At 41.4% G+C, this 20,822-nt stretch overlaps 1 protein-coding gene across 1 annotated transcript in view; it reads right to left on the bottom strand.

The window, feature by feature from the left end:
* The window catches only part of PCMTD1 (protein-L-isoaspartate (D-aspartate) O-methyltransferase domain containing 1), a 157,115-nt gene extending 141,561 nt beyond the window's left edge, over positions 1-15,554 (bottom strand). The window contains exon 1 of the mRNA XM_010351602.3: positions 15,251-15,554. The gene's annotated coding sequence lies outside the window, so the exon portion shown is untranslated. The remainder of the gene's footprint in view (positions 1-15,250) is intronic.
* Positions 15,555-20,822: the final 5,268 nt, after the last annotated feature.

Genomic DNA, 20,822 nt, shown 5'->3' on the forward strand with positions numbered 1-20,822 from the left:
TTCCCTTAAGGTATAGACCTACCTAGCATAAGGCTACGAGAGCCTTTTTTGGCATCCAAATTGTCTGCAGTTGAAATACTGTGACAAAAGGCAATAAAACGAGGCCAAGTAAAAATCAGTCACAGTATATCACTGACATTTAAAAACCTCATTCCAGAACTTTAAAACCATTTGCGTTCACAAAAACAAAAACGTAGTTCATAAATATTCTTGTGCCGATGAACCCAAACAAAATATGGCATTTTGATGTTTGTGAAAAGCAGGTCAAGAGAAATAATTACAAAGAAAACCATAAAATTATCTAGTTCACTGTCATTCATCAGCCAAAACTACTATTCAAGGGCATACTGACAGAATTTGCAGCTCTAGTGTCTTCAGTTTCTTTCAATACATCCTAAAATAAAAGCTATAAAATGTGACATTTTCTGAGATAAAATGCCTTCTTTGGGTCTGTTGCTGGTAAAACTACAACAACAACAAAAACCTTACATCGTTAAAATATAACAGGTGTACCTCTTAAAGCTACAGAAAGAGCCACTGATCTGAGTCAGTGTAGTTTAAAACAAGCAGTGCCTAAATATTTGGTCTAGGACTATAATTCCATTTTCACATTTCAATAGGAGAGAACAGGAGGCAAGCAGGAAATTGCCACAAACCAAACACAAAAGCAGGAATTGGCCTCTAAGTCAAAAGGAGTGTACCATCATTTTATCTAGAAGTTTCTAAACGGCAAAAGGGAATAAAGTAGCAGGTTTGTTCTTCAAGGAAACCCTAGTGCAGTAGTACGCTGCCTTGATCTCACCGGGGATTAGGCACAAATACTCTTTTCAGTACCCCCGTCTCAATCCCAACTGATACATGATGTTCAGCAGACAGCGTTGGAGAAAACACTGCAAAGGGAAAGGCCTTCGCTTCCCGGCCTGGTGCACTGCTTGGCAGGCTTCCCCAGCACCAGGATGCTGCAGTGCATGACAACAGACACTTTCCCGAGCATTCTTGTTTGGACAGTTTGTAGAACACAGCCTCTGGCAAAATGCCTCTCTATGAACATCTATCTTTCTATGGTATACTTGCGGGTAGATTTCTGGCAAATTCCATCATCTTCTCTGCCATCCAATAAGCCATTGATGTACCCCCTTCAACAAGACCTGATCTCCGTCCGGATAGGCCTCTTTCTTGAGTGCTGAATTGTTCTAGAAGTAGTGGCTGTTCCTTATATCTATTTCTATATCCGGTAGCACTCTCTGTACTTCCTACTAGCTCTGCTACAGTAAATAATCCTTTACACTAAACATTCTCTGCTCAAATTACTGTGTGATTTCTCCTTCCTGACTGAACCCAGATTGATATAATCCTGAAAACCACAAAGACTCCTCACAAGTCACTGAAATAAAGACAGCAGTGGAGCGACACAATCACGTAAAACACAACAGATACTGATACTTGGACAAAGCATCCACGACCTTGTCAGTTTGACTTAAATCACTACATCTCAAAAACATTTGCTCACCCTTTTAACTTCTGAGTAATTTAGGGGGACGGGGGGATATCTTCACTTCTCGGCAAATTTTTAAACATGTGTCACCACACTTTGTGTTAAGAGAGCTGTCATTCTGATCAGAGAGGGGAAGTTAGAGACCAACAGTGACTAAGAGTGCTGAGGGTGGCAGTCACCAATTCCGCCATCTTCAAGTTCCCACCTAGGACAATACATCATATAGTCAAACTTGTAGACAGGAGGATGACTAAGCAACTTCATCTACTGGAGTCAACTTGGAAAGAGCTTGTTAACTGAAGCACACGTTCTTTCTGGTGCCCTTGCTTCTCTCCTATAAACTTACATGATTATTAACACACGTGGGAAATGACAGAATAAAATCACTGAAAAATTCCTTAAATTTCATGTAGCATGGGTAGGCAGGCTAAAAATACAAATTCGCAAAGGAGCTATCTGCAGAAAAACAATTTCACAACAAAGAAACAGTAAATGACACCAAATAAATCATACTTTGCTACTGTACTAAAATGCAATACACTCAACACCACAGAAGAGTGGTAACTGACAGAAAGACAGCCGTATGTCTCTATAGGGGCATGTGTGTTTGTGCTGGGTCAGAAGATATACATGTTTCGGAAAAACAAAAATAGTTACAAAGATAACTTTTTTTTTGTATTTTGTGTTACCCAATGGCATTACTATAATTTCTCCTTTAACAGCCAGTGAGCCTAGGGTGGAAATGCATTTCTGTGTACTTAGAGTGAATGCAGAGGGATAGTCTTTCCTACTAAGAACAAAGATGATGTACAATTTCTTAAAGCGCAAGGCTCTTTCCTCCACTGGTAAGAATTCTTATAGCAAATTCACAAGGACCTCGACTTCTGTCTGCTTTTCGGAAATTTAAACAGCTGTTAATTTTGTCCTTCCTCTAACATACTGCTGAAGAGACTTCGGGACAGGTATGTTTCCCTTCTCCTGTTCTACTTATTCAAACTCATCATCCCCTTTAGAAGAAATTTTCCAGTGCATTCAATAAGTTTCTAGATTAATTTCATTGGGGAGGGAAGTTCTCACTATTATTTCAAATTTAGAATATCTAGAACTATAGCCCTCACCTTTCAGACCAGCTACTCTTCAATTACTCCCATCCCCTTTAGTGAAAATCTTCTGTCAATATCCCTTTCAATTTCTGCTCGATTACTGCAGTGAACTTCAAGATGATCATACCTGTACTTATCCCAATTTCAATGGCATCCTATATGTCATTTTGATTCATTTGCCCAGTATACTACTTTTAAGCTCTAAAAATTCAGAGGTGCCACCAAGATTCTGCAAAAATGAGAAAACAGCTCAGCTAGCAGGGTTCAATGCCACCCCCATTTAAACACAGTTGCACTCGTTTTATCAGTTTTATAAACATCATCTTAATATTTTGTTGGGAGAGGTTGTTTAGAAATCATTTCTACAGGGAATCAGCAGGCCACAGTGTATTTACCTGTATTCGTTTTCTGTCACTGTCATAGCAAATTAGCATAAACCTAATGGCTTAAAACCATACAAGTTTAATATCTGATAGTTCCGCAGGTCAGAAATCTGATACAGGTCTCATGACAGAAGTCTCACTGGACTAAGACCAAGGTCTTGGGGAGACTGGCCTTTCTGAAGGTTCTTCGGGAGAAATCTGTTCCCTTGCATCAGTGTCTAGTGTTCACCTGCTTTTTTTTTTTTTTTTTTTTTTTTCCTTTTGCCTCATGGCCCTTTCTTTCATCTCCAAAGCAAGAAACATGGGGCTGATTCCTTTTCTGCTGTCTCTCTGGCTCTCTCGCTCCGCCTCCGCCATCCATTTTTAAGGACCCTTATGATTACACTGGGCTCATCGGGATAATCCAGGATAATCCTTCTATCTTAAACTGATTAGCAACTTTAATTCATCTGCAACCTTAATTCCCTTTTGCCATATAAGGTCACATATTCACAGGTTCCAGGGAATAGAACATCAGCCTCTTTGAGGGGCTACTCTTTGCCTAACACACTACCCAAACTTTGACTCCTACTCTTCAGGAGAATGCTGTTCCATAGAAAATCAGACACAATCCATCTTAAATATGTGTATGGGCAGCCCAAATCCATCCCTCCCATTTCCCATCCAGCATGCAAGTGAAGAAACAATATGGCAAAAAGGATCAGTAGCAAGAAATATGCTTATTCTTCTCTGACCGACATGGAATTCATTTTCTCTTATAGGTAAATAACGCAAGGTTATATTCTTAAGATAATCTAAAATCCTCCAACTGAAGCAATAACTATGCATAAACTAACTACGAAGACATTCTGAAGACTCTGAAACTCAATTTTAAGTATCAATTGGAAATACCACAAAAAATAAAACTATCAACCTTTGGTATAGTAATTATCAAGCCATGCAATCATTTTCCTCTTGTTTAAAAAAAAAAAAAGATTATGCTTAGTCCCAACATTTGAGAACAATTTCACAAAAAAGAAGTTTTCATAGTTTCTAGTATCTTACTCCATTAGAAGAAACTGTGCCTAAATATCAACTTCAAGTTTAAACCTGTTTAGGGTTCATCCCTAATTCCTTACTTTACTTTTAGTATAGTAAAATCTACCACACAGATTCATTCTGAGTGCTTACAGAAGTTCGTTCAATATGAGTAAGACCCTGTATACGATGGTGGATACCTTGCCTTAGCTGTTGGCATCCACCAAGATACATGTAGCAGATTCAAAATTGTTACTTTACTGTAGGAAGATACGTCAATGCTGCTCAAGAGGGAACATCGTTTTAAAAACAGATTCCCCTGCAGGTAAGTTACTCCTGTGTATCATGAAAACATGATTGGGAAGACACACTAGATAGCAAAAGCAGCAGGACCTGATTTTCACAATGCTGCCCCAGTAGAAGGCACTAACGGGTATGAAAAGGAACAAGCAGGTCCTCACCTTTACAAATAAGCTTTGTGGTAACAATGAAAGAGAGGCCCAAAATCAGATATATTCATGAAGGTCTGAACTCATAGCCATTATATTACCATTGGCCATTAACCTTTCTATGACCTACCTTAGTTTAAAGAATCAAATAAAATAATGTACATATTCAAATTTAATAATTGTTATCTAGCACCTAGTACGAAAAATTAATGTTACTGGTAACTGAAAAATACTCCTTTAAGTTCCAAAGATTGAAACCAAACTAATGAGTCTTAATACAGTGCATTAGTTCTATAGTCTTAGCAAATTATCCAGCATAACTCAACCATTTCTTTGGCTCAGGGTCATTATGAGGAATATTATGATAATGGTTATGTCAGAAGCACCTCAGAGACCAACAGACACAGCAAAAATATTCCACCATTTGGAACTGCTTTGCTCTCTCACTGCAGTAATTTCTCGTTTCTTTTTTGTGTGATGAGATGATTCACATCTGCTTTATTTTACACACAACTATGCTGGGTCTCATGTGACTCCAGAGTCTGTCCTTGACTACAGGACTCACCCTCCTTGCTTTCCCCAGGCCTTCTGTTGCTGTCAATGCCTCACTTATTGCCTACAATAGCGGTAAGAGAGCATGAATGAGGTTGTCAATCCAAGTTTGGCCTCTACTTAAAATGGATACTGCTTCTACGTTAGGTCCAACGCTTTCTATCAAGTGTTTACTGATCTCATAATCTCTGATAATGACTCACAGAATATTACCTTTATTATTATTAGTGCAACTACCACTAATTGAGCATTTACAGCATAAAGCTTTGAGGTATTCTGAGTACATTAACTCATTTAAATCTTCTAACAGCATTATTTTTAGGGATGGGAAATCAAGGAAAGGGATGAAATAACTTCCGTAAGCTTTTATAGCTACAAGGAGGCAAAACTGGAGTTGAGCTCTGGATCTATCTCACACGAAACCCTGTGTCCTTCAACACTGTTCATCGCTGAGTCCAGTATCATTTTATAGAAAATAAAGCAGACTGAAGAAACGGAAGTCGCTTTGAGTGTCAGTGCATGCATCTATAAAAAGTGAGTAACAATACTTGCCTACCTCTTTGACAAGATGCAAAGGTATACTAAAATGTGAAAAGTACCAAATTTAACAGGGTCTCATGCTGACTTCAAAATGACAGGAAGCACTATTCCCACAGAAAGTGTCAGTTTTCCTCAAGCAGCACAGGGAATGCCATTAACATTATATTCCATGTTAATAGTGCCTCCTGAACTGTGTACCACAGATGACCTTCTGTAAGTACATATGCTTGTGTGTGTGTGTGGGTGTGCGTGTGTATAGACACAAAAACATATAACAGTGTGAAGTGAATTAATTTTATTAAGTGTTGCCTAGGATACAATAAAACCAGCGACTACGGAGAGTTCTGATCAGGACAGCGGGCGTGGCTGAAGCACGGTGGCATGGATCAGGACTCGCCGCAGCTTCTAACTCCAGGGCTCAAGTCTTCCTCCTGCCTCAGCCTCTCAAGTAGCTAGGACTACAGAGACGGCGTCTTACTGTGTCACTCAGACTGGTTTTGATTTCCTGCCCTCAAGTAATCCTCCCTCTTCGGCCTCCCAAAGTGTTGGAATTACAAGTGGAAGTCACCACACGTGGCCATCTTGTCCTCCTGGTAACAGTCATGCTGACAGTCCCAGGGTCCCCCAGGGCCCCCTCTGACTAGCTCTCTTCCAAGGCCACTCTCCACGGGACGACGGGAGAACATATCAGGGAGGCAGTCACAGTGGCCACTTCATGGAACCCCAGCAATGACGTGGTTTTGACCTTCATATATGAAATCTTTGAATTGTTGCTGGGAAAGGTGAGAGGTCCTCAGCCTGATGCAGACTACGGCAGCCAGTACTCAGGGGTCCACTGGCTACAGGGGGAGCCCCCTAAGTCTCATCAGTGTGGAGAACCCCTCGAGCCTTGGTCCCTGATGGACTGAATTCTGGGCTTTGTAAACAGTAGAATTCCCAGACATTACATTGCCTGGAGCCAGAATAGACAAGGATCCTAGGAAGGAAGCGGAGTGCTTGGGAGGCCTGGCCCTGGGCTACAGATTCCAAACCAGAGTCTCCCATCCTTGAGTTAGGGTGGAAGAGCACCAGCATTATTAAACTTGCAACAGCTATTTTAAATTACTCTTGAAAATGCTTACTTTTTAACCTTTAATAATCAGAAGAGTTACATTTGTAATACTTTCTATATTCGTTTTTGTTTATTTTTAAAATTTACTTTTTTTTTTAAAAGAGATGGGGTCTTGCTTTGTTGCCCAGGTTGGTCTTGAACTCCTGGCCTCAAATGATCCTCCCACCTCAGCCTGCCAAAGTGTTGAGATTACAGCATGAACCACTGTACCCAGCTTTGTATCAGTTTTTAGATGTTAGAAACTAGAGGCCTAATTCTGGAAAGCATGTCTTGATAGTTTAAATGTGAAAAAAAAATTTTCAGAAACAAATTTTGGCTTATGTGAATACAGACTGATCCTAGTATCTGACATTGTCACAGTCTTCGAGAGAAAAAAACAATCATTCACCATCCTTGGACATACGTGTTGAAATGCATGCTGCTGTGTGTGCAAATGAACCCACGTTTATGCTTGTATTATTTTCCATTGACTGTCTATTTTGAACTTACATAATTATGCTCTGATTTTATGGAATTGTTTGCACTGACCATAAAATATACATAAAAGAAAAAAATGTGTAAAATTTAAAAAACAGTAATTACCAGACAGTGACAACTGAACAAGCCCTTAAAAAAAGCTTATATAAAGCCTTTTTGTCATAAATAATGAATTAATTAAACTACTTTAAGTCCATGGTGATTATCCTCCCTTTCCTTTAAAGCCAAATCAACTTCATGAATGGTTAAAATACAAAGATATTTATATAGATCATTGTAAAAATTCCTAAATCTTTCCGTTTCTAATTTATCTGGTTCATAAAAGAATAAAGGTTCAAATTACTCTATTTACAGGAAAAAGTCAAGCCCATTAAAATGGTTTAGATGTATTTAAAATAATTATTTCACAACGGGATTTACAATGCATGTTAAATCACTATAGATCACTGCTAGGCTTTTCCTTGAAACTGAAATTACAGTGACTGCCTTTACGTATTCCAAAAATTGTTCTTAAACAGTTGAGTATGAAGACTGACCAGGAAATTTAAAATCCATTCTAGTCACCAAGAGACTATAATGAAAACATAAGAATTTACAATACCAAGACTTACAGGAATAACAAAGATAAAATAAACCGTCCGTCTAAAATAAAGACGGCTTTGCATTAGCTTTTTGAGCTAGGACATTTCTAAATATTTCCTTCTACTCAACTTAAGACCCAAATATTTTAAATATGGACTACAAAGACATAATGATGCATAATCAGAACAAAACCTCTGTACTACTTATGCAGCAGCAGCGACAGAGACACACTGACTGATCCACCAACCAGCACACCTGTGGCTCCCATAAGCTACAGCTAAACCCCCATGTGCTTGGCTGTACAAATGTAGAAATCCCCTAATGTGTTAAGTCAAGGCTGTACCACAACCTCAGTTACCAAAAGCACTACTTCCTAGCACAGACGCATCCAGGTCAGAGAAAATGCAAGCACTCTCATATGTCTGGTATATTTACTATATAATCCATCTGTCTTATATGGTAGCAAGACTTATAAAGCTGGACATTTCTAGTGGTGTTTTCATTAACACAGAGGTCCCTCAGAATTAAAAAGCATACCAGTCCCAGGTGATAACATTGCCGTTAACCTGTTTCTCCTTTTCTTTATCCATATTTTCTAGTCTTTCTACAATAAATTCCTACTGCTATTACACAGAGAAAAAAGCAAAATCAAATAAATGAGCTTTTAGTTATTATGTTCACAATTATCTAGTAAAGTATAATTGACCAAAGAGTATCACAGGAGCTCAGAAATGGGTCAGTGCAAATGAACCACTGTTAAAAATAAATCTAAACCATACGAACCCAGGCAGCATATACATACCACCCTAAAAATAAATGACATGAAGCCAGGCAAGGTGATTGACTCCAGTAATCCACTTTGGGAGGACAAGGCAGGAGGAGGCTTGAGCCCACGAGTTTGAGACAAGCCTAGCAACACAGTGAGAGCCCTGTCTTCACAAACACACACACACACACACACACACACACACACACACACACACACACACACACAAATTATATTAGTCAAGCATGGTGGTGCATGCCTGTAATCCCAGCTATTGGGGAGGCTGAGGTGGGAGGATCACTTAAGACCAGGAGGTGGAGGTTGCAATAGGCTGAGATTGCACTAATGCACTCCAGGCTGGGCTACACAGTGAGACCCTGTCTCAAAAAAGAAAAAGAAAAAAAGAACACTCAAATCCCAAATTTAAGACAGAATGCCTGGAAAGTAGGGAAAAGAGAATATATCACTATGCAGTAAATTATATGCCCCTCGTTAAAATACATAGATAGCTGGAGAACTCTTAAATGATCTGTAGAAGTAACCTGATAAACTAGCTACAGAGTCTAAATAGGTAGTACGGTTTACACAGTAAAAGTGTGTATTTACAGCCCCCCGGGTCTAAAGGAACATTCACTACATATTTACCTGGTATCCCACCATCACCTTCTTCTCTTGTTAAAGATTCTGACTTTGACCTTTCATTCCATTTACTTATTATTCAACAGAATTCTGACATTTTTAAGATGCACAAGTATATTGTTTCTGTTTATATGTAAGTCCCAAAAACTTCGCACCAAACTGTTAAAAAACCATTACCCCAGGAATCCACGAGGAGCAGACATGGATGACAGGGACCTGCTTGTTTAACTTCATTTGATTTAGTACTTTAAATCTTATCTCCGAATATACAATAATTTTACAATAAAAAGATTAATGACAACATAAAACACTGTGTAGGAAAAGGGATCTAAAATCATCCCCTGAGTAGGTTTCCTTTGTCAAATACACTAGCATAGGCCACAGCTCCAGATACCAGGTGTCATTTGTAAACACTGAACATGCAGAGCTGACCCTTGCCCAGAACGGAGAGTTGTGCATGGTAGCTACTACCTATCACCACTATCATTCCAGCTCTTCCAACTCAATTGTCAACTATGGATGCTAGCAAACATCTTCACGTAACTCCACAGTTCTCTCTATTCACTTACCAACTAATCATCAGGTCAGAGAAGGACCTAAAATGCCCATTTCGGCTTTCAAACTTTATCTTCCCACAAGGAAAGATCACCTACTTTTTACTTTGCTTCCTTCAAAGTGTTAGTTTCTGTTATAACATTCCAGAAATGAGTGACTACTTACCAGCAGAGTAAATGGCAGGCTGAGGGAGATACATTTTCAGTTTATATATTTTTTGTTATCACTTAAAATCAGAAACGTGACTATATTACCTATTTTTAAAGTCAGAGAATTATTTTTAAATTGCTTACAACTTATATCTTCAAAGAAATACTTGTGATTAACTTTATAAAGCTAAAGGCAGGTAGACTACAAGCTGATTAGCTTGAAATCAGTTTCCTTCCTTTAAGAGCATGCATTTTAACATTCCAAAAAGCAAATGTCTCTTCCTGTCACGAAGCTATCCTACATTCACAATTCTTAACAGAATTACATTTCTACTTAATAAGGTAAGAATTACTTATTAGGCAGCTGAACTATAAACAATACAGGGAACAACAGCAGATACAAAAAAAAAACACTAACTTCTGCACGATAACCATTAACATGGATAGATTACTTTGAGAAAGTCTGAAATTTCATGTGAACTCTTCAGCAATGTAAGAATTATATATAATCTATGTGAGGACATCTCAGCCAACTGGAGCTTCCTGATACCACCAAAAGGAGTAAAACAACACTAAAGTATAGACAGAGTTGTGCCATCTTTCACATCCATGTAAGCATAAAGAAACTGTGAGGTCAGAGTGTTTCTGAGAATACTGCAGCTTATTAGATAACTTGTCTGACTCAAGAGCATGGAAAATAACTCAAATGTTAAATCATTAATTTTAAAAAATTTTATACACAGTACCAAGAAAGATATGTGCACACAGAAAAGCAAAACTGATTTGCCTTAAATAAACAATATAATTACCTTATAATCTGAAAACAAAGAATTCATATGATAGCCCACCAACAAGAAATTTAGTTCTGTTATAGACACACACACGTTAAAAACTCAAGCTATTGTATTTGTGTGTGTGTGTGTGTGTGTGTGTGTGTGAGAGAGAGAGAGAGAGAGAGAGAGAGAGAGAGAGGGAGAGAGAGAGAGAGAGACAGAGAGAGAAAGAGAGAGAGAAAGAGAAATTAAAATCAAACATACTGGTTAAATACCAATGAAAGGGGTAGTTTACCAGTGATCATTTTCATACTTATTTATCCATACTTCCTGAGCACGCACTGGAAGACACAAAGAACAGGAAGACATAGTTCGTTCTTCAAGCGTCTTATACAATATATATAATCCAATTACAACTTATATATAATCCAGTTACAACTGTTAGAGTATTCAAAACAAATGTAAAGTAAAAAAGTATCATCACAGGTTAAACAGCTGTATGAATGTGCAGGAGACCTTACCACTATACTACACAGATTGGGAGGTGGCGGACTATAGGGAAATACGTGCAGTGTATGCTCTACAAAGGAGACTTGCACATGGAGGACTCCTGAAGGCAGAGGTGGTAGAATGAAAAAAAATCCAAGAAATGGAAATGCACAAGAAACCAAAAAAGTAAACTAAAACTGAAGTTTACATTCTTTTTGGAACAGATGCTGGGACAGAAAGAATATAAGTTAAAGTTTAACTAAAACAAGAAGTAAGTTTTGAAAGGGGCACTGGGGTCAATGAAGTTTTAAAAGGCAACGCTGAGGAAGCTGGCTTTCTTCCAGAGTGGACCAGGAGCCACTCAGCAGACGCACAGGGGTCAGGAACACAGACTTTCAAGAAAACATGACTGGGATTCAAATACCAGCTCTTCTGCCTACAAACTCCTTTAAGACCATGAAGTTCCGATTTCTTTACCTGGAAAATGGGGATAATATAAGTTATAAGGACCACATAAGAACAAAGAATTCAGCACAGTATTGACATAAAAACACCCAAGTGCTTACTTAAGGTTTGGTTTGTTTTGTTTGCTTGCCATCAGGCAGCAAACATGATCGGGACTACACTTAGGACAATCAGAAGGCAGTGTTCACAATGAACGGCAAACCAAGAGGTGAATGTCTCTTGCTGTGTAAATGGCTGCTGGAAGAATTGAGAGAAGACAGGAGAAATCAGGAACCACAATAAGACCAAAAAAAAAAAAAAATACATATATATATATGTATGTGAAAAAGAGAGAGAGAAGAACCAAGAATGACCTTTTGATTTTGAGTCTAGATGACTCAGAAAATGCTAAGGTCATGAATATAAACAAGGAAGAAGAATGAGGCTTGCAAAAAAAGGTTAATTCTGAATCAACTGATTCAAAATTACAAAATGACAGCTACTACATTGATCAGGCAGAACAACGTTGGCAAATCTGAAGATCAGGAATGAAAGTAAGGCTTATGATACAGAATTGGGAGCCTCAGCAAAGGGAGCGTGGGGAAATGAACATTTGAAACCACGATCCAGTGGGATTGCCAAAGGAGAGAACAAACTAAAAATAACTGAACCTAAAGTAATGCCTAAAGGCAACACCTAACTATCCTTCAAGGAAATGAGAGAGAAAAATGAACAAAGGCCCTAAGAAAGGTGACTTGGAGGTTCCAGTTTGCGAAAGTCACCAAGACAGACCTCCACAGCATTTCACATTCCACAGCTCTTTCAACGCTCATTTTAACTTTAGATTATAAACCTGATTTCGTCAATTAATATGATTATCACAAAAGGTTTTTAAGAGACTGCAATTTACTGGAGTGTTCAGTAGAAAACACAGAAGTGTTTTATGCAAATTAGTTTTTAAACCCCAAGAATATTTCAAACTCTAGAAATCATCCCTGATTCATGTCTTGTATCATTAAGACATAGTTTATTTACTTCTGGCTATCCATGCATATATGTTTCAAAAAGGATTTTCAGGTTAAACGAAAATACGCCATTTCTTCCCATCAGCAATATTGCTCATTAATTTTCGAGACTATGTATACACAATGTTAGATTTCCATATTCTAAGAAGGTCTTTAGGGGGCTGAAATATTTCTGTGTCACCTAACTATAAAACCCACTCACATCCAACATCCAATGTCAAGTTGACCACGAGATAATCAATGGCAGATATACCACTTAAGTATGAATACAATTATCATCCTTACCAATTGCCAGCAAAATGTCAAAGCTTTTCCTATATTTTGGATTCTTCTCAAATACAGATTACAACAGACCATACTTTATTAATTTTAGTGTTTGCCCCTTATTTTTATTTATTTTTATTTTTTTATTTTTTTTTGAGACAGAGTCTCACTCTTTCACCCAAGCTGGAGTGCAGCAGCGCAATCTCAGCTCCCCACAAAAGCAATTCTCCTGCCTCAGCCTCCTGACTAACTGGGATTACAGGCGCACACCCCCACACTCGGCTAATTTTTGTATTTTTAGTATAAACGGGGTTTCACCATGTTGGCCAGTCTGGTCTCAAACTCATGACCTCAGCCCTGGCTTCCCAAAGTGCTAAGATTACAGGCATGACCCACCGCACCCGGCTGCCACATATCTTTAAACTACATAGTTGCCACATACAGTGGAAAATGAAACAAAAGATTAATAAACCATAAGATTATGACACTCTATTTTGTGTCATCAGGCATTTTTAAGGAACTACCAAATATTTAAAAATATCAAGAATGATATAAGTAAATTTTAATCTTTTTAGACTTTTTAGGACCCTCTTTGTATTCTTTCCAGCACGTTAGTTTACAAAAAGTTCAACTAGGTTCATAAAAATGTTTACTGATGAGATTATCCCTCAGATTTTGTAAGGAATATGCAACTGTGAGAGCTACAATTTACAGTAATATCCAAATTTACCACAGCACCCAGCTGTGACTAAAGTAACACAATCCCCCATCTTGGTTAACAGCATAAGATCAAGGAGTTTAATACTTTAATAAAATGCCACCAGAAACCTCATCTAAGAAAATACCATTAGAGTTTCACACTATAGTCTTTAGACTATTTTAAATGCATGTGATTATGTTCATGTAGTTACTTTGTAAGGCATGTTTCAAAGAAAGCAGAAAAAACTGTAAGGTCAACAATTTTGTAAGGCAGTTTTTATTCATAGGACGTAGCAAACGAGCAGAAAACACAGATTCTTGGATTATGCACTCCTGAATGTAAGCACACACTATCATACAAAAAACAAACAAAAAAACAAACAAAAAAAAAGCAATGGAATCTTGAACACTTCTCTCTCTCTCAAAGCCTCTGTTTGTTCCTCTACAGAATGAGAAGAATGTCACTTAAGTTGCTGTTATGAGAAATATATAAGAGCATATTATTACCAAAAATAACTAAAATGCCACAGATATTTTTATTCGTTTCAAGCACGGTTCCCAAATAATAAAATACTACACAGTGTGGCCTCAAATTTCAAGCTATGCATGGTTAGAACCAAACTACTGTTCTGTCTTCCTCAGGTGTTCTTTCCCTTGAAGCTAGCACCAAAATGAACACACAGTACATTTTTAATAAATACATGCTAGTGAATAAACCAACAAAGCCTCCAGGTCTTCTGCACACAGAAATACAGTATGCAGTGGGAATTTCCTAGCTTTCTGTCTTATTTAATAGTGGGGAGTGTAGTATCACCCTTCTTCTATGGCTTACTTACCAAAACACTTCATCCCTGTCGCTTTTATTTTTTTTTTCTCTTGTCTCAGGCTAGGGCCACTAGCTTTCTATCTTTCCTACCTTAACCTCTTCTTCACATATTAGCTACTTCATGTTAAAGGAATTACAAGTGTTCAACTGACCATTTGGAATTAAAATTTACTCTGAAAAATGAACCAAAAAAACAAAAGGCAAAACTAATTTAGCAATGTGTTGTATGAAGTAATTCAGCCTCATGAAAACTACCATTAAGCAATGTGTAAGCATATTATTCAATCTGCTTCACACGAAAGTATGTCGTCTGACCTCAGACATTCTGAAAGTTCTGCCACACTGATTCAACATATTGGCTAGTAGTCCTTTTCAAAGCTACCCTATTACTGGAAACTTGGCAACCGCGTTTAACAATAATGAAATAAATACATAGTAATGATGCTTTTAAAAACAATGAGGCGTGTAATAAAATGGAGGAATATCCATGATGCATTGTTGGCTAACAAAACTACATACTGTATGATCCCAAATTCTGTTTCTAAAGCACACTCAATAAATGCACAGGAAAAAAAATAAAATAAAACCCCGAATAACTACGCACACTTGGATACTGGCTACCCTGGGTAGTGAGAAGGGGAAATACGATGGGGAGGGCGCGAAAGTGGGCAGGTTTCTTCATTGTTTGGCTGCTTCGTTCTTTCTTAAAGAGCAAATAGTACTTTCGTAATTAAAAAATAAATAAATAAATGGGGGGGAAATCACTACTGTAAAACCACACTTTTTCCTCCGTAGCAAAGTCTCAGGATTTGTAATGTTAAAATTACAGCTATGGTTTCTCTATGCTAAAAAGAGGGCACACGAAACCCAAAACTATAGAAGTTCCAAAAAATCCGGAATTTGCAAAATTACCGTCTCGGGTTCTGCCCGTGGGTCCTTTCCACGCCGGGGTCTGAAACCTCCCAGCAAAACGCGGGTGCCGCACTTCCCACGCACGGCGGCGGACGCTCCAGCACCCCGGGGCCCCCCTCGGTCCCCTCCCGGCCCCCGAGGCGTCCCCGAGCCTCCGTAGGGGGGATTCTCTTCCTCCAAAACCAAAACCACCCAAGTCGCCGGGCGAACGCGGACCCGCCCGAGGGGGCCCGCGGGCATCTCCAGACGCCGGCGCGGGACTCCGGTCCCCAAGCCCAGGTCAGAGCGCAGGGCAGGCCCGAGGACGCGGCGCCCCGGCCTCCCGCGGGCGCCCAGCCCCCGCCCCCCGCCGCGGCCCCTCCCACCCCCGCCCCGCCCCGCCGTGCCTCGGTCTCCCGGCCCCGGACCCGCCCGCCCCGCCGTCCTCGTGCCCCCGACCCGCTCGCCCGTCAGTCCCCCCGCCGCCGGCTCCCGGCTGCCGACCCCCAGGCTCACTGGCCTCGGCGCGCACCCCCGCCGCCCGCCCGGCCCCGGCACGCAGGACCCGCTCACCCCACGACCCCGAGCCCGCCGGCGGCGGCGTTACCTACGGCGCGGCAGTGGGTCGGGACCGCCGCAGCTGCGCGCAGACCGGGCGCTAGGACTCGGCGGGGTCCGCCGCAGCCGGACGCCGCCAGCACCACAACAACAACAACACGGCCGCGGCACGGAGCGGAGAGGCGGGGCCCGGATCAGCCACTGGAGCCACCAGGCGGTCCCGGCCGCCAGAGCTCGGGGCCGGGCATGCGCAGAGCGGCGCTGACACGGGCGCCGCCCCCTCGGGCGCCGCCCCCTCGGACGCCAAAGTCAACAAGGCCAAGGGACGCCCCACCTGGCCCCGCCCCTCCGGCTCGCTCCGCCCCCAAGCGCGAACAACGCGAGGGCGTGGCAGGCCGGAGGACGACGGCGGCCGGGGAGATCCCGCGAGAGCGCGGCCGCCACCTTCGCCCGCCTCCCGCCCGCGTTGGGGTGCTCGCGAGCCGAGTGGCGCGGGGCCGCCCGCTTTCAGCGGTCTCGCCACGGAGCCGGGTCGGGGCGTCGCCGCAGGGTCCCCTGGGCGCCGGAGGCGAGGTCTTCCGGCGTCGGAGTGTGTCGGGGTGCGTTCCCGGGTGTGGAGGCGGGCCCCGGGGGTGACCGCCACAGAGGCTCTGCGGACGGCGCTCGCCGGCTCAGGACGGCGCCGCGCGACCGCGGGCCCTTGGCCTCCAGAAGCTTCGCCGCGCGCGCGGTCAGCGCTCCCGCCTGGGACCCGGGCCCCGGGCCCCGCCCCGCCGGCCGCTTCGCACCCGCCCGGCTCCCGGACGCCCCGCGGAGGCGCCTCCTCGCGCCCTGCTGACCCGGGGCGGGGCGGGGCTCCCCCTGCGGCGGTGGACGCAGCTAGGCCGCTGCACGCATCCCCGGGCTTGGTGAAGCACCCCAGAGGGCACTGCTGGAAGGAGAGGGTGTTGAGGAGGCGGGGTAGGAAGGCGAGAACAGGGCTGGGCGCGCTGGCTCACGCCCGCAGTCCCAACGCTACGGGAGGCCGAGGCGGGCGGGTCACCTGAGGTCAGGAGTTCGGGACCGGCCTGGGCAATACGGTGAAACCCCACCGTCTCTACTAATAATACGAAAATGAGCCGGGCGTGGTGGCACGCGCCTGTCATCCCAGCTACTCGGGAGGCCGAGGCAGGAGGATCGCTTGACCCTGGGAGTCGGAGGTTGCGGTGAGCCGAGGTCGCGCCGCTGCGCTCCACCGGAGCGACTCAAGCGAAACTCCGTCTCCGAGAAGGAAACACACTGCCACTAAGGCTCCGGAGCAGTGAGCATGATACTCGTACTTGTAAGACTCCTAGCAAACTGCTTTTTTTTTTTTTTTAAATTAGTTTTCGTATACATAAGGACATGTCTTTTCCAAATACTGTGATTTTTGAAGTGTTGTTCTTGTTCGTTCATTTTGTGCCTTTCCCTCAAGCCCCTAATAGCAGGTTGTAGCATAATTTGTTTGCATCGGGTGAATTCTGTTCGGTTTTGGTTTTAAAGTGTGTGAGTGTAAGCTACCCTTGTAGGTTACCTAAGGTAAATTAGAACGCCTTTATGCTAGGGTTACTGCTTCCCACCATGACCAACCTTCTGCAAAAGCGTTCAGAAAGAACATACTAGCAAGTTCAAAAGCTTCAAATCACGATATAAGAACTTGAAAACAAGAACAAATTTGCTACTGCAGTGGTCTGCCATTTAATTCAAAAGCTTCACTTTATTTAGGTTTAAAGTATGAGTTCCTCCTATTCAATGGACATTGAGATCCGAACTGTTCAAAATCTCTATTCATTTGCATTCTGGAGTAGAGCTGCAGGTCACTTATATTAGCTCCATCTTTGGAGTTTGGCCCAGGGCACTCCTAACAGTGATGAGATCATGTAACAGTCTTACAGGATTCGTTTTCTGCTAGTCCAAGCAGAAATTTTGGCTCATGAAAACATCTTACCATAAACAAACAAGAAAAGTACAAGTGATAATCTAAGTTAGGAAATAGCTAAAATCATTAAACAATTATTTAGCCTTTCCCCTGTTTCTTCTCCATTTTTTAAAAGACACGTATTTCTTTACTTTCTACTTTCTGCTATGGGAATTTTCAGAGTTCTAGACCTTTTTTCTCTACACAGGTCATTTTTTAAATAAGAGGACTAGTAAGTACCTTGTTAATAAACAAGACCAAGTGCTACTCTTGTGGGTGATTAGTTGAACAGCAAGTAAGCAAGTTATCAACTCTAATTTTCACCATCTCCACCTTCACATCATTTCTGATTATGCCTCCATACCTTACACATATAATTCACTTTTTTTTTTTTTTTTTTTGAACCGAAGTCTTGTTCTGTCGCCTGCACTGGAGTGCAGTGGCGCAGTCTTGACTCACTGCAACAACCTCTGCCTCTCAAGTTTAAGCAGTTCTCCTGCCCCAGCCTCCGGAATAGCTGAGATTAGAGGCACAAGCCATCACACCCGGGTAATTTTTTCCATTTTCGGTAGAGACGGGGTGACCGTGATCCGCCTGCCTGGGCTTCCCAAAGCCCTGGGATTGAGCCACCGCACTCAACTTTTTCTTTGTTTGTTTGTTTTTGAGACGGAGTCTGGTTCTGTCACCCAGGCTGGAGTACACTGGTGTGATCTCTGCTCACTGCAACCTCCACCTGCCAGGTTCAAGCAGTTCTCCTGCCTCGGCTTCCCGAGTAGCTGGGATCACAGGAGGGCACCACCACGCCCTGCTAATTTCTGTATTGTTAGTAAAGATGGGGTTTCCTCATGTTGGCCAGACTGGTCTCAAACTCCTGACCTCAAGTGATACCCGCTCCTCAGCCTCCCAAAATGTTGGGATTTATAGGCATGAGCTGCTGCTCCGGCTGTAATTCACTTCTTATATGTGTCTTGCTACTGATTTGTTTGTAATCATGAAAGTTGGGCACATGCCCAGAATGCTCAGTGTTTCTTTCCAGGGCCTGGTACAGTGTCTGCTACAACACTGATACTCTGTATTTGTTGAATGAGTAATTTAAATTTTAAATTATCATCTAGAATCATTTAGAGATTTATTTAGACTTTGATAAATTTAGATAGCCCACACACAATTTATTCCTAGAGTTCTTGATACATTGTTGCAGTAAGTTTGGTCCTGGCAACAGCAGTAACATTTGCTATAATAATTCCTCATACCAGATTGCTTCACTTTTATTATTAAGCAGAAAATGCCCAAAGTAAAACTGAGCTATTTCAGACTCTTTTCAGAATACTGCATAGGTAGAAGCATTGTTACATCAGAAGTGCTCTGTTATTTGAATGCATAAGACATTCTACAAATGAATGTTTATGAAGCTAAATGGTATTTTGCATACAGCTACTCTTATTCTACTACTTCACATTTTTCATGTGTGTGATAGTCAGCATTGGTGCATGCTTCCTTCAGCCTCAGAAACGGAGATGTCTGCGGATTGCCCAGATCTACCTTAAAACCTCTAGGCCGGGCATGGTGGCTCACGCTTGTAATCCCAGCACTTTGGGAGGCCGAGGCAGGTGGATCACGAGGTCAAGAGATCGAGACCATCCTGGTCAACATGGTGAAAACCCATCTCTACTAAAAATACAAAAATTAGCTGGGCGTGGTGGCGCGTGCCTGTAATCCCAGCTACTCAGGAGGCTGAGGCAGGAGAATTGCCTGAACCCAGGAGGCGGAGGTTGCAGTGAGCAGAGATTGCGCCATTGCACTCCAGCCTGGGTAACAAGAGCGAAACTCCGTCTCAAAAAAAAAAAACCTCTAGTTGCTTCCTAACTCCTCGATTGTATAATGGAACTTGATTATGTTTTATAGAGACAAGTCTGGTGTGTGAGGCCTGAAAGGATTTCCTCCTTATAACTCTTAATTTGGCCTGCAATGTCTGAGGAAAACCCAAAACTAAAATCTGACTAAATAGGGAACTATTTTTTTCTGCAGTTTGATTTCCCTGTATCATTTTCAGTACAGTTAAATTCGTCACCGCCCTCACCTCACCATACCCCTCCCCTTGCCAAAAAAAAAACAAAAAACAAAAAAAAAAAACAGCTAAAACAAATTTCCTCTCTGAAAGAGAATTGTCTCTGGCCAGGCACAGTGACTAACTACTGTAGTCCCAGCCCTTTAGGAAGCAGAGGTGGGAGAATCATTTGAGCTCAGAAGTTCAAGGTTTCAAGATAGCCTGAGCAACATAATGAGACCTCATCTCTATAAAAAATTTTAAAATTAGCTGAGTGTTGTGATGCATTCCTGTAGTCCCAGCTATTCCAAAAGCTGAGATGGGAGGATTGCTTAAGCCCAGGAGTTTGTTTCTAATTGAATGTAACCTGCACAGGCAGATTTCATTTTCAGTTAAAAGGTCAGTAATTTCTGAAGTATTCACTTGATGAATAATAGAATTAAATGACTTTGGGAAAGCATAATTTTATTTTAAATTGCATAAAATCCCTTAATTACATAGATTTTAATGCTAGGATAATCTTCCAATAAAATGAAATATAAATTATCAACAAAATGAATTTCTTTTAGAAAAATAAGCATTTATAATATATTATCTACAGTAGACAAAAAGTGACTAACTCAAAATTACTCATATGGTGTTCAATCTATATAGATATCATTTATTAAAAATTCTGCTTTAAAAAACAGAATCATGGAGTGGAGAAAAAAAATTCTTGTAAACTAAGTGCATCAAAACTGTAGATAAACATCTTTTTAATTTATTTGTAAATTTTAAATTAATCTTTTTAAAGAATCTGAAAAATTCAATGAACATTTTCTGACACTACGATAGGTACTGAGGATTTGGCAGTAATATATAGTTCCTGTCTCAATAAACTTACATTCAAATAATAGAAGGAGGAAAGTGACCCTTGACATAATAATAAGGGTACAAATTAAATACTGTTGCTCCATAATAGTGTTCCATGGCAGAAGTCTAATTTAAATCAAGCTTTGAAATTTGAATAAAATTTTTGAATTATGGAGGTAAAGAGAACAGTTATTTTAGGG

The sequence above is a fragment of the Saimiri boliviensis genome, chromosome 15 (assembly GCF_048565385.1).
Source record: "Saimiri boliviensis isolate mSaiBol1 chromosome 15, mSaiBol1.pri, whole genome shotgun sequence".
NCBI classification, from domain to species: domain Eukaryota; kingdom Metazoa; phylum Chordata; class Mammalia; order Primates; family Cebidae; genus Saimiri; species Saimiri boliviensis.